Consider the following 14,512-nt stretch of genomic DNA (forward strand, 5'->3'; position numbering starts at 1 on the left):
CTTTCAGCTGGGCTCTCCTGCAGGCTGCTACACTAAACAACAGGCAGCCAAGCAAGTGAAAAGGGCTCACACCAGCTCAGGGCTGCTCGAGTCCAAAGATCCCTACTGGCACTCTGCTTGGTCTTCCCCTTCCCATCACTATCAGGAAGCGAGAGGAAAGCACACAGCTTGGGTCACTGGCTCCTCCATCCTCTGGCCTCAGCAGCTAGGACTCTGAGGGTATGTCTACACTACCCCCCTAGTTCGAACTAGGGGGGGTAATGTAGTCATACGGAGTTGCAAATGAAGCCCGGGATTTGAATTTCCACTAGCTAGTCCGTGCCACGTGTAGCCACGCGGCACGGAGTCCGAACTAGCCGGCATTTAAAAATGGCGCCGGCCGGCTTCATGCAAATGAAGCCCGGGAAATTCAAATCCCGGGCTTCATTTGCAACTCTGTATAACTACATTACCCCCCCTAGTTCAAACTAGGGGGGTAGTGTAGACATACCCTGAGTGAGATAAACAGACACACAATGTGCTTTCCTCTCATTTCTTCACAGTGATGGGAATGAGAAGAGCAATAAGTGCCCTGCTACAAATCTTGGGGGGGGGGGGGAAGGAGGGATGGCACCCTTGCCCCTTTACACATCCAGCCCCCATTCTGACCCCCCCCAAACAGACAGACAGACACACACACACACACAAACTCCCAATCCTGACTCCTGAACCCCCCCCACACACTCCCAACCCCTTGCCCTCACTGCTGCACCCCTCCACATACACCCTAACCCTCTGCCCTGAGCCCCTCCTCACACACCTCAGCTGAGATACCTATCCCACACTCACACTCAGTCCCCTGCCCTGAGCCCACCCCACCAACCCTCTGCTCTGATCTCCCAGGGGTGTGTGATGTGACTATACCTAAGAAATGTTAAGTTACTTTCACCCTCTCTCCTTCAGATCACCTTTAAGCTCAGCCCTTTTAACTCTGTTCACAATTCTCTGACATCTTCTGTAGCCATACTATGAAATGCATGGCTGAAGCAAAATAAACATTGTATTTCACAAATATAGGGTTTTTTTAAATGCTCCTTGGCTTTGACTAGAAGAGTAGGAAGAGATGAGTGGAAAGCAGGGAATGTTGAGCTGCGGGGGTCTGACTGCAATTGGAGGGCAGTGTTCCTGTCACTCTCACAGGGGGATCTATAAAAAGTTGCAAAGCTTTGGCTAGAACAGGAGTGGTCTTCTTGAGAGGTCTGTTCTTCAATGGGGAGTGACTAAGACCTACTCTGTGGCTTAAATCAGTGGTGAGTGGAGGTCTGTTGCTATAAGCCCTGGTGCCTGTCAAACACAGATATGGTCCTACAGCAGAAATTAGTCTTTTTCAGGTACCCAGCCTGTACCCTCTCCAGTAACCAGCCAAGGAATGGGTTCCAATAGGTAAAAACTGTACACTGCATGGACCTTAGCTGCAAAGATTACAACAACACCAGACACTTCTTTACCTACAACCTACGAGAACTCACACATCTAACTAAAAAATAGGGCTAGCAAAGAAGTGCTAAACCAGGGAGATATTTCATTAACTTTCAATTGAAGCTGGCATCTAACTGCCCTTTAAAAGTTCACCTGAGACCCATTTATCATTTCTGAAGTGGACCAATATGAAAATGAAATCAGAAATTTAATCAAGACTTTGAGAGGACAAAATAAAAGAATTCCATATGAATAAAAAAAATGGAATTCTGGTTTATCATCTGTTAAACTACAAATAATTCTCCTCCAGACTAAAACCAAGCATGCAGAATTTTGAGATGAAAGAATAGATCTCTCACCACCCATTTTACCAGCTTGGGGATGAATATGTGGAAAAAAGAGGATGGGGAAAAGATGAGGGAATGCAAAAATCAAAGAGAGGGTGAAAAAAAATCATTCATAACAAACTATCATCCTCAGCTATGGAATCACTTCCACAATGGTCATGGAACTGCTATTTCTCCTTTGACTGACTGTGTAACTTTTCTTTATTGTGCTTTAAAATTCACGTCCAAGGTACTCAGAGCTGTGTTTAGAGTTTTTAAATACAAGACAGCACATTGTTCTATTAACCATGAGGCATTTTTAAAATTATCCATATTATCCTCTTAAGATTATTTGTAAATCTATCAAAAAGATATTTTTTTCTGTTTGTGACTTAACAATTTTACTTTCTAATGGACAAAACTGGAAGAACTTGAAACTATTTTGTTCAAATGTTATAGAGTAAAATCTTAAGAGCATTGAAGTGAAACAGAATTTGAGCTGTTATAATGTAGTTGGAGATGCCAAGAAAAAAAGGCTACAAAACAGATTCTTTCAGCATTTTGAAAACTATTAACACCCACAGTATTTAATCAGAAAAATATATTTTTCTAGTCCATTCAATTTCAGACTGAAACCATGGATTTTCTAGGGGTTTTTTTTGTTTTGTTTTACATATTTTGTTAACGTTGTCATTGAGAATTCAGATTCATAATAGTGTGTCACTCTATGACATCTTATGCTGGCCTAGACTCTATATCTGAAAATGTTCTCTAAATGTCACATTTTAACAAAAAACAAGATGAGCCATTTTACAGTAACAGGTTCTCCAATGTCCCACAGATTATTAAAACAGGAAGGGCCACATACAGCCAACTATGATACAAACATGTGCTACTGACTCGTCTCCTGTATAGGCTTTGAATGAACCTTACGCAGAAATGTACTGAAGCTGAGCTATGGTATCAATTACTAGACGATTTTTCCAGCATTGCTTGGGTCCTTAACTCAAATAAATTTTGTTTTTCTTCATTTATATCATGGTTCTGGAGTGAAAGGGTTGAGTATGAAGGCTGCCCCAGGGAGAGAGGACTATCCCAGCCCTCTGTCACCACAGCAGGTTGGGGCCAGGAGAGAAGCATCTGTCCACAGCAGTTTCAGCAGGCACAGCCCAGGGAGGGGTGCATGTCCCCTGCCTCCCCCCTCCCCTCCACACACACATGCGCAAACTCTCTGAAATGTATAGCATACAGCTGTCTCTTTTTCCATCCCTGCTCCCTGCTGGCCCAATGGAGTTATATCTGTCCCATTCCCCATCTCTGCCCCCTGTGGTCATTCTACAGTATAACTATCCCTGATGGCAGACTCCTCCCTTTCCATTTAATGAGAATTCCAGGCACATCCCATTGTCCTGACACAACAAAACCTGACCTTGCTTTTAGTTATGATAAGAGGAAGCTGCATACCAAATTTGGGTGGTCCTAGCTCATATCATTAAGGAGGAGTTCTTGATCTGATGGACTCACAGACAGATAGACAGACAGACACACACTTTTCAAAAATATAGTAAGACTGTCTGAACAGCGGAAAAAGCCACTTGTAAAATGCTTTGCAAATAAGTAGGGCTTCAGTTTGATTGGACAGTATTCCACAACATTAGCATTCACCGAACTTTAAAAATGAAACTGGACAACTACATAGAGTCATTGCCGAACACATGGTCAATACACTAGATGCATAACCAATACCAACATCCAATAAGATGTTGATTGATATTTATTTACGTGTGGTATCTGAATAGTTTGAAACACTCACATGAAGACTGGTTGACAAATGCCTTGCAAAGCCACAAAAAGTCAAAATTCATTATGTTTTGTATTTGGCAAAAAAGTTTGTTTTTAAACTAGCATTGTCACTTAAATAAAGCTAAACTCTAATTTATCTTAGCAATGCAGACATGGCTTAGACAGGTATTAATGAGTTCTGCAAGACTGACAAAAGACAAAATTATCTCTGAAACAACAAGAAGCAGTTTTTCCTCAAACCTTATTTCAGTCCTGATCCAGGTGGCTGTTTTCTTCAGCAATGTAGTCTTCCTTCAGTCTAATAGCATAAACAGAAAGCTATCGTTGGTCTGGATCAAAATAAAAACCCATGAGTATCTCCTCTTAACTATAAATTATAAAGGCTCATTATATGGAATAGTGCTAAGCAAAGCTCAGTCCAACAGAAAAGCTTAAAGGAGTAACTGCTCAATCCTTTTAAAATCTAAGCTCCAAATGACTAAGGGCAAAAATGCTGTGATTGTAAATGGGTGGTAACTACAAGATCAGAGTACAAAGCATTTCATGGATACTGCAAGGAGTTTCTTTATCTTACCATATACCAGAAATAGAATCAATAGGGTGTCATAGTTTACCTTGGACTTTGGTTTGTTACGTTACTGAAGAATGTGCTCTAATAATAAACTCAAATGACTCAAAAAGTTACAGGAGAATCTAACAACCATGGAGAAGTGAGACAAATTTTAGTCTTAATTTATCTGGATCCACTCCATTTGTTGTCCCTACTCCTGGGACAGACTCATCTTCTTAGTCCCTATGGGATGGGCAAATGTCTCCCTCCCGCTTCCGACTCCATGATGTAGTTAAGGGCACATGGCGAGGAGGCTAGAAGTCATCAACAACCAGCTGGACTTTGAGCTGCTGCCAGCTGTTCTGACTCATTATTCTATTGTAGGTGGCCTCTAACAATGGAATGTGGCTCATAAATAGCTTACCTATGTATTATTCTGGCCAAGTGGTAACTTTCTGGTACAAGTTGAACCTCTCTAGTCTTGCACTCTCTGGTCCAGCATGATTTTAAGTTGCCAGATATCCACTTCTGGGTGTGGCCAAGTTTCCTGGAATCCCATGAAGTTTGTTTACAGCTCCCAGTCCTGGCTCTCAGTGTTCTCTGCTGTTATTTAGCTCTTATTTAACCCTAGTTCAGTAAGCAGTGGAAGTGTTGGTAATGCTGCTAGACAATATTGACCTCCCATGGTTTGGCAAATTCTGATTCAGCACCTGTCAGGTCCCAAAGGTGCCAGCCTGCACAGTATTTGGATGAGATTAACTAATTCTAAATATGTACTGAAGTATTTGGCGCTCAAATCTATGTTGTTCTGTTTCATTGAGGACATGCTAATAAGGTCTTCTCAGCTCTAATTAAGAGAGGTTATAAAGGCAGAGGGGATATTTCCTGGACACTGAAGACTGGCTAGGTTAAGGGCCTCAGGCAAACTCAACAAGGTTCTATAATGCATCAGTTAAACACCAGGAAATTCCTGACTAGAAGGTCATTGTTGCTATTGCCATGGACACAAGAGAAGAAAAATACATATAAAGCTCCTCGGGCATTTGCTTAGACTGGCCACAACTATTTATCAATACCAGTTTAGAGCAGGAAACGCCTCAGTGAAGGGAGTATTTGCAAAGTGACTCATTTTGGGGATGGAAAGTGTCCTACTATAGTTTCATGACCCAGTCACAAATATGGAACACACTTTCATTTCACTCAGGCCCAACTACTGGAATGCCAACCACTTACGCATACCAGTGCATAGGCAATTTCCTCACTGCTCTTGGACTCCAATTTCAAGACATCCACTACAGAGACATAGGGTGAGTGAGACAGCATCTTTTATTAGACCAATATCTCTGGTGAAAGTAACCAACTTTTGAGACTCACAGAGCTCGTCTTTCACCAACAGAAGTTAGTTCAGTAAAAGATATTACCTCACCCACTTTGTGTCTCTAGCATCCTGAGACTGACAACACTGCCTACAATACAGGAAGTCCCCAGGTTACGTACAAGATAGGGACTGTAGGTTTGTTCTTAAGTTGAATTTGTATGTAAGTCAGAACTGGTACATATTGTAGGGGAAACTCTAGCCAAACATTTCTCCAGAGCTCAGTTTTATTCTCCCACACCTCACTTCCCTCAGTCCTGCAGTCCAGGGAGACGCGGAGCAGCTTTTCTTGCCTCGGAGGACGCGGACGGCAGGACCGCGGCGTGTCTCGGCGGTCTGCTGGAGGGGGGGGCGCAGCTAGTGCGGGGTTGCCTCACCCCGTTTGTAAGTAGGGATCCGATGTAAGTCGGATCCATGTAACCCGGGGACTGCCTGTACTCCCAATGGTAGCTGAACTTACATCAGAGAACAAGTCCACTGCATAGCACCACTGCTTATGCCTGGCAGGAGAGGCATATTGCTCTGTGCTCTAGGATAGCTGCTGTCAGCTCAAACCATATCGTTTTCACTCCCCTCTCTTGCTAAAGCCACCGAGTTGTGCAGCAATTTCACACTTCAAGGTACTGCTCTTTATTTGCCATTTGCACTATTAGAAACACCACACTCTGTGATGAAAAGGAAAGATGTTCACAGACAGCTGAGAGAAGGAAGCAGACCCCCATAACTAGAAAAATATTTCATGGATGCTGGGAAAGGACAAGAGACTGGACCTCTTCTACAAGCCCATCCTGGTGGACAGTAACAACTCCTGAGACAGTAGAGGGGCCTTCTCAACTGCTTCACACCCCTCCAACTGGAAGGCTTTCAGAACATTTCCCTTCAGTTAGCATACCTTCTCTCTCAGTCCCCTCCAATGAGTCCTAACAAGCTGTGGCTTGCTTTAAAAAAGTCAGGCAAAATTGTAAACCTAATAATCTACTATATATTTGAGAGAGTTTGTGTGTGTCTCTGTCCATCCATCCATCTGTGAATTCATTTGCTCAAGTCCTCCTAAACTGTAAGAGCTAGGACCACCTAATTCAGTATGTAGCCTCCTATTATCATAAGGTGAGGATTTGGTTGTGCCAGGACAATGGGATGTGTGTTGGAATATGACTGTTTCTCATCAAATGGAAAGGCAGCGATATGATAGGAGGATAAGTATATTCACGAATGACCACCAGGAGGTAACAAGCACAGGGGACTGTTATACCCCAGAATGACTACAAGGGGCAGCAAGTGCCCCAACCCCGGGGAGCAGCCGACTGCCAGCACAACCCTCCCCACCTCAACCTGCCCTGGGGACCAAACAACCAGGCTGCAGCCAGCCATTGGACAGGCCACGCAGTCACCACTATCTGCAAGGAACAGCCAATCACTGGCCAGGCGGCACAGGCCACAGCCCCTGCTGCTCCGGGCCTGCCCCAGGTAGCAGCGTACCATTTTAGGCAAGCAATTGGTCTATGGGGCAGGCCATGAAACCCCTGCTCCCCCAGGCCAGGTGGCCACCCCATCCCTTCCACTGAACCCCCTTACCCCCTTTGAGCCCCCCATATCCCCCATCTTGACTCCTGCCCCCTGCCCTGAGCCTCCCACCCCAAGCTCTGACTCCTGTACCACCCCTCCCGCTCATTGCCCTGATCTCCTCCTCACCACCAACCCTGACTTCAGCACCCTCCACATCCCCAGCCTCCAGCTTTAAGCCCCCTACACCCCCAAGCCCCTGCCCTGACTTCTGCACCACCTTGCACCCAGAAGGACTCGAGCAATGCCGGGTAAGTCTTCTAGTGAGAAATATTTTCCCCTTGAATTTTTCCTGAGCCAAGTGTGTCTCCTTGGAAGTCTATGTTTTGCTTCTAACCTTTACCATTAGGATGACAGCTATTAGACGCATTCTTTTTTGGGACTAAATCCAAACACTGATACAGGAAATTGGCATGGTAAAGCATGTGAATTCACAGCCAAGATCAACCTGCATATGTTCAATACGTTTATAAACATATTAGATTAAAGCTAGAGAAGTAACCCCAATAAAGGCTAAAATTGCTGTGATAATCACGCTTTCATCAGCTCAGAGTAATCAGATTCTGCCGTTTTAAAAAGTATTGGCAGTATTAGTGCTTTAAACTCTTATGAAACACTTCTTTCACCACACAGCATATTGCTAATAAACCCTACTGCCAAAGGGTCACAGAGTCACCATTCTAATGCTAACCCATACATCAAATCGAAGAGAAAAATGGCAGCCACATACATTCATCTGCAATTATTTCAATGATTACTTAAAAAGTCTTTAAAACAGCAAATAAATTGTTTATCCAAACTCAATCTCAGGTCCATTAAAATAAAACAACTTTTTATGCAAAGATATCTGAATGATGCATTCAAAAAAATGCTACTTCCTCACTCCTCTGGATGATACAACCTCATAAAAAAAGGGTGGGATCCCCTGTCTCGGTTTGCATATTGCATGAAATTCCTCACTTAGTTTTTTGAGGGTGGTAACCAAGATTTCACTTACTTGCTTAATAAGTAAACATTTACTCTGCTTCTGAATAGTCCACATTCAGTTACGACAGAGTGCAATGTTAAAAAAAAGTAACAACTGAAAAATCACACACACACAGGCAGATTGGCAGTGCAAGCTTACCTCTGTGAGAATGATTTAGAATTAAGATAAGTCACTGAATATTAAGAATGCTAAGAATTTGCTTTCTCTCCCCCACTTCCCATGCCACAGCGCAAAATATCCAGATGCTGAGAACAGTCTTTTCAAAAGCCATGTGCCAAGTTTATTACTGTTACACTGTACCATGGGAATCAATTACAGAATGACAGGATTCTAAAGAAACAATCATATTTCAATCCTCATTCTAAACACTTTGCATAGTTTATCTAAGTAAAATAGTAAAAGATAAAGAGAGTAAGATTATGATTTCCAAAACTGACAGGAGGCTTTAATCACACAGCTCCTATAGAGCTGTATGTGTGGCTAAAATGTCCCAAGCTCATCTGAGGAAGTGGGTTTTGCCCACGAAAGCTCATGCTACTATATATTTCTGTTAGTCTCTAGGGTGTCACAGGACTACTCATTTTTAAAGTTACAGACTAACACAGCAGTTCCCAACCACCAATCTGTGGCACGCTTCCAAGTCATGACCCCAGCTGCTAATCAAGCCCCGCCCACTGGGGAGCACAGTTCTTGGCCTGTAAGGTGTGCCGGCACATGCACAAAAACTCTCCAGTGGCCCACTTCCCTGCACAGCAGCACGGTGAGTGGTGCAGCGGGCAGCTTCCCCGGTGCGCTGCAGCTGAAGCCGAGGCCACAATGAGGTACTAGTGGGGTAGCCTCACCGTGGCCCTGGTTCCAGCTCCAGTAGCCGCTATGCAGCCCGACTGGCAGGGTCATGTGGAGGGCGGCTGCTGTGTGGCCAGAGACGGGACTGTGTAGAGAGTGGCTGAAGCAGAGAAGCTCACGGGCACCCCCAGGTCAGTCTCCCATCCCACTTCTCAGGCGGGAGGTGAGAGCAAGGAACCAGCCGCCCCGTGAGCCCATTCTTCTCCTGCCTACAATGGCGCTGCCAGGTGGCTCCCTCCTCCCTCCAGGCTCAGCAGGAGCCTCTCCTGCCTCCAGCTGCTGCCAGCTCAGCAACCGCACATGTACAAGGACCTGCTGCCGCCTGGCCACGCTGAGCCCTGGGGGCTGGCTCGGGGCCCCCTTGGTGGGGTGGCCAGCACTGAGCAGGGGCTGCCAGTACCAAGGCAGCTGGGGTGGGGTGAGGAGACAAGGCAAGAGAAGCCCCCTGTGCCAGAGTCAGCACCCCGCCACTTTTGGCCCAGCTTTACAGAAATTTTAGGTTACAAAAACAGTTCAAATATTTTCAAACAAATATAATTTTTAATGTTGACAATCCCTTTTACACATAACAATGTTTTTTACTGGGACGGGGGTGGTCAGGGTGTTATACTTCAAGCAACATTTAAACCAGATCCAATGACTGCACGGAGAAATATTTTTCCCCTTTTCCCCTCCAGTGACTAGCATTTAACGTGAGACATTACTTTTTAAGTCTACACGTGGCAGTGAAACTGGATTCCGAATTAAAGTCCTAACTCGAATTAGCTGTTATTCCTCCTGGAATGAGGTTTACCAGCTAATTCAATTTAAGGGCTTTAATTCGGAATCCCGTTTCACTGCCGCGTGTAGACGTGGGCAGTTACTTCGGGCTAGTCAATTTCTAAAACAGAGACCGGCCGGGAACATGTTAATGAAGCGCGGGATATTTAAATCCCGTGCTTCATTTGCAATTTTGGTCGCCCTCATTAGCCTCCCTAGATCTAACTAGGGGGCTAGTGTAGACATACCCTAACTCTTGCAAGCCATCAGTGGGAACAACTGAAGCATGGGCGTTGTTAAGTCTTTGTATTTTTAAAGCAATCCAGCTATAGCACTTGCAAGCACTGTATATCTTGAATCTGTGCTGCTTAGTCACATCTGTGCCATTACCCTGAACTTTCTCTACCCTCTGATGCATTAACGCAACATTTTCATGTCTATTTAGAATGTATTTCACTGAGTCTATTCAACACCTGTTAGATTTCTCCTTCTTACATCAATTCCTAGTTTAACTACACAACCCTTAGATGGATCAGTTCCAAAACCAACAGATCTCACAGAGTGCCTTATCATCCCTAATTGAGTAGTCCTGACTACTGCACATGTGCACCAAGTTAAGCACATCCTTAAGGGCTTTGCTATAACAACAGTAGCCCTTAAAACTACACAAATGTTTAGCTGGACATGGGGCTTTTATTTACAAGTAATCTCTCTTTTTAAGGCTAGTTACACATCATTATGAAGATACCAGAGTTCCCTTTTCCCTAAAAAGATGTCAGAACTATCTACCTGGTGCTAACCATATAAATCGATATGCAGAAGTAGCACTATAGTGCCTGGTGCCCATTTTATATGGTGATCATAAGACTCTTGCTCTTGTTCAATGTGTTCGCAAGCACAGAATCAGATGGTGACTGAGCACTAGCTACTATTAAACCAGATAGATCACCGTTTGTTGACAAATCCCGAGTCTACAAACTCCAAAAACTCTAGATCAAACAACAGCTTTCTAATATTATGGACAAGATCCCAGACTTATACTGGAGCTACATTTGGCACAGAATCCAGGGTGCAGGTTTGGTCTCTGACCTAAGCGTATATCTACCATTCAGCTGCTCTAAGTTACATCAGCACCAATAGTGTCTGGGGAGTAGTAAAATATAACACATTGTGGCCATACCCCATCTTGCCTTGCCTGCTATATGCAAACTGAAGAGTCTTTATTTCAAGGACATCCCTAGGTGCCTCATAAGCCAGGTATCCAGCTACTTTACATTGCCTGGCAGAGCAAACTGCTGAACATGGGGCCAAGGGATCTGGGCCTATCTTTATTCAATGCAAAGTCCATGGCAAATTCACCAGCTACAACAGTTAATAAAATTTAGCAGACATAATGATGCCAACTGAGCGACAATCTGTAATGGCTTCTCCTCTCCCTCTTCCCCCAACAGTGGGGATTCACCAACAAATTACCACATGCAACGACTCCATTTCCAGCTGGCCATTTTAACCTTTTACTTAATTAGTGGTCCTCTTCACTTTCACATATTTGCATTGCCCAATTCAATTTTACAGGGAAAGAAATAAAATGACTGACAATACAAATGTACACATTACCTTTAGCTGGCTGAATGTATACATCTGCACTGACTATTACATGGTATGATACAATACAACCCACGGGGATGTAAAAATTGTCCAAAAGAGTTAACCAGTAAATTGTTTGTTTAACCAGTTAACCACTGGCCACAGGCAGGGGGCTGCTCCAGCCCGATTGCACTATAGGATGGGGGCTTCTCCGGTTTTGTGGACTGCATCAGCCCTGGCATCCAGAGCTACTGGGGCCTTGCTGGTCAGGATGCTGCTCTGGATAGTGAGCCCCCCCAGTTACCCAGTAAACATGCTGGTAAGGCATATGTTTATCGGGTAACTGTTTAACCTTTAACATCTCTAATAACAAGGGCTTGTTGTAGGCAGGACAGTTGCCTTGGGTGCCAACTTCAAGGAGGTACCAGATCACTGAGCCACTTTGCTCCCCTTCTCCTCCCATTACTCCCTGCGCTGGCTGCTGGTTGGGGAGATTTTCCATCCTGGCAAGCACGGCAGGTTGGGCTGCACTTAACGAGACTGTTTCTGTAATTCTGCACACTCAGTGCCTTTTATACATACATACACAGATATTTGAGAACAGTGACATTTCACCCAGCAAGGTGTCACCAGTTCTGCAAAGAATGTTGCAGGAAATTTCACGTCAATTGACTGTCAGTTGTTCCAATTGACATTCACTAAAGACACGGCCAAACACTTTCAAGTTTCTAGTCAAGAAAAGATGGAATGACACATGTTTAAGCACCTCTTGCTCTCATATTCCCTGGCTATGGGTAAGGTCACTTTTTGGAAGACGGAGTTAGCTGATATTTTCCTAAATGTTACAGATCAGTATGTGAGCATTATGGTTGGGGAACAGCATAATGAGTCCATCATTTTACTATCTTAATTATTTCTGGAAAAACTGAGGGAGAGGGCAAGTAAATGGCATAAGAAGCTCTTAATGCTTTTAAAGAATCCTGAATGTTATGAATACAGACTACATATTTATGTATAACATAGACCAACCTGCTCTGAAGAATTTCAAGATAAATACAGCACAGGAAGGAATTTTCTTGTTTTCAAATGCTGGCAAAAAGTTTCAGCTTCTGTTATAAAAAGTGATAATACAAACTGAGTTAATACACAGGTTGAACCTCTCTAATCCAGCAATATCTATGGTCCGGCATGATTTTAGTTACACTGATCCACTTATCTGTGCTCTTATTTAGCTCTAATTCACCCCTACACGACTTCTAAAAACCCAGCAAGCACTGGAAGTGTAGGTGATGCTGCTAGACAATATTGACCTCCTACGGTTCAGCAAATTCTCTGGTTTGGCACCAGTCAGGTCCCCAGGGTACTGGACTAGAGAGGTTCATCCTATAATACTCTATCACCATCAGAATGTGAACTAAGAAACAGTACTATTTGTTGACAAACTACAAAGTCATTTGCTGCCTATTACACTTTCATTCAAAAGACCATTATAATTCACATTTAAACTCACCCCCCCCCAAGAACTGCTGAGATTACCAGAAATTACATGACTTTTTAATTAAAACAGATCACATCTTATTGTTTCATAGTTTTTGCACTTCTAGGAGCATGCCTTTAAAGTACATTTATTAGGATATATTTAAAGTACAATAGAAAAATTTAGAATTTCACACATTAAACAACCAAACGGTTTTGTAAAAGGACTAGTTTTTTGAACTGCAGACTCATTGCAGTTCAACAAACATGTATCCCTTCTGTTAAGGTCATGATGGGGGATAGGTAATGTTGGAATTTTCCCTCATTTATGTGGATTTAAGTTTATTTCTCTTTTAAAACTTGCAAGGAAAAAAAACTCAGTTCAACCTTATAGTGAACTTACATCATGAACTTATGAAAATACTAGGCACCAGAAACATAGGATGTTTTTACTTTTTTGATTTAATATATAATTACTAATACTTTGTATTACATAAGTCAATCATTTATTGTAGGATCAAAGTGAGTTTTACAAACACTATGGTTTATAATTTCATCTCACCAACCTGCTAATTTTGATGAACTGAGAAATTGTCTTAGAGTGCAGGTACACACAATGAATTAGTAACAGCAACAGAAATGGAATCCAGGAATCCTGGCTTTTTCCCTGCCCTCCTCTTCACAGGTTACACGACGCTGCCTAAAGGAATTTTTTTTTCAATTTCAAGACAATTCACATTTTCAAATAAGCTATATTTAAATTTAAAGGCTGTATTACAATGTTTTTAACCTTAATAAAAGTTTGTAATGTGTTTTCAGCACATTTTAACAGTTTTAACTATTGATAATTAGCACAGCATTTTCTGAATATGCAATATATTACAGGAACTCATTAAATAAGTCTATAAGAGGATCTTCCAGACTTTGCATTCAACATTATTTCTTAAGCATGACAGAGTACTTGGCACTGTATAAATCCGCATCCTACAGAGCACACGCACACAATCAAATCAAAGGAGACAAAGCAGACAAGATGCCCTGGGAAGTTCAAAGGTATATCTGGATGAAAAATTTCACTTTAAAAATATTTGCCAGAGGAGGGGACAAATTTGTTCAAAATTTTTCATTAAAAACATTTGCTTTCTAGTTAGCTCCTCTCAGCTGAATGGTTTACAAAGACAAGCACTGGAGTTCATGCGCATGCTCATGCTTTATTGTTGATTTTGTTCACTCCTTTTTATGGACATGTTGCTATTTTGATTCAACTGTCCAAAATTAAGCCATTTACTCTTCCTAAGAGACCATATTGAAACTGCCCTGGCACGTAGCTCTGATGGAGCATTGGCCTTGCTTGATAAGGAAGCCAGTTTTTACCACTATCCTGCAACCTCACTTGTGCTAAAAAAGGATTGCCAAAAGAGATAAATTCATATAATCTCTACACAGCTAAAAATCACTAAAGGTGGGTCTACAAAGCACCCTGAACTTGAAATAAGATACGCAATCTGAGCTATGGAGATTGCGAATCTTATTTTGATTGAATTTTGAAATAGCATGTTATTTCAAAATTTGGCACTGTGTAGACATACCAAATTTTGAAATAGCCTATTTGGAGACATCCCTTAACCTTCGTGGAAGCATGGTTGCCAGAATGCCAAAATAGAGTGCTCGTTATTTCGAACGGGCGGCTTGTGAAGATGTGGGGTAGCTATTTCGGGATACCTTCGGTATCCCGAAATAGCTATGCAGTGACGACATATTCTAAATGTCCAAAAATAACA

The 14,512-nt window shown here is 42.8% G+C and overlaps 1 protein-coding gene across 3 annotated transcripts in view; it reads right to left on the minus strand.

The window, feature by feature from the left end:
- Window positions 1–13,433, minus strand: part of EPS8 (EGFR pathway substrate 8, signaling adaptor) — a 162,360-nt gene extending 148,927 nt beyond the window's left edge. The window contains exons 1-3 of one of the 3 annotated variants that reach the window (XM_075897583.1): window positions 13,298–13,433; window positions 12,285–12,364; window positions 3,828–3,885 (exon numbers count right to left, since the gene is read on the minus strand). The gene's annotated coding sequence lies outside the window, so the exon portion shown is untranslated. The remainder of the gene's footprint in view (window positions 1–3,827; window positions 3,886–12,284; window positions 12,365–13,297) is intronic. The other 2 variants (XM_014577119.3, XM_075897568.1) reach the window with 2 other exon arrangements.
- Window positions 13,434–14,512: the final 1,079 nt, after the last annotated feature.

Source organism: Pelodiscus sinensis, chromosome 1 (assembly GCF_049634645.1).
Source record: "Pelodiscus sinensis isolate JC-2024 chromosome 1, ASM4963464v1, whole genome shotgun sequence".
In the NCBI taxonomy this organism is placed as follows: Eukaryota; Metazoa; Chordata; order Testudines; family Trionychidae; genus Pelodiscus; species Pelodiscus sinensis.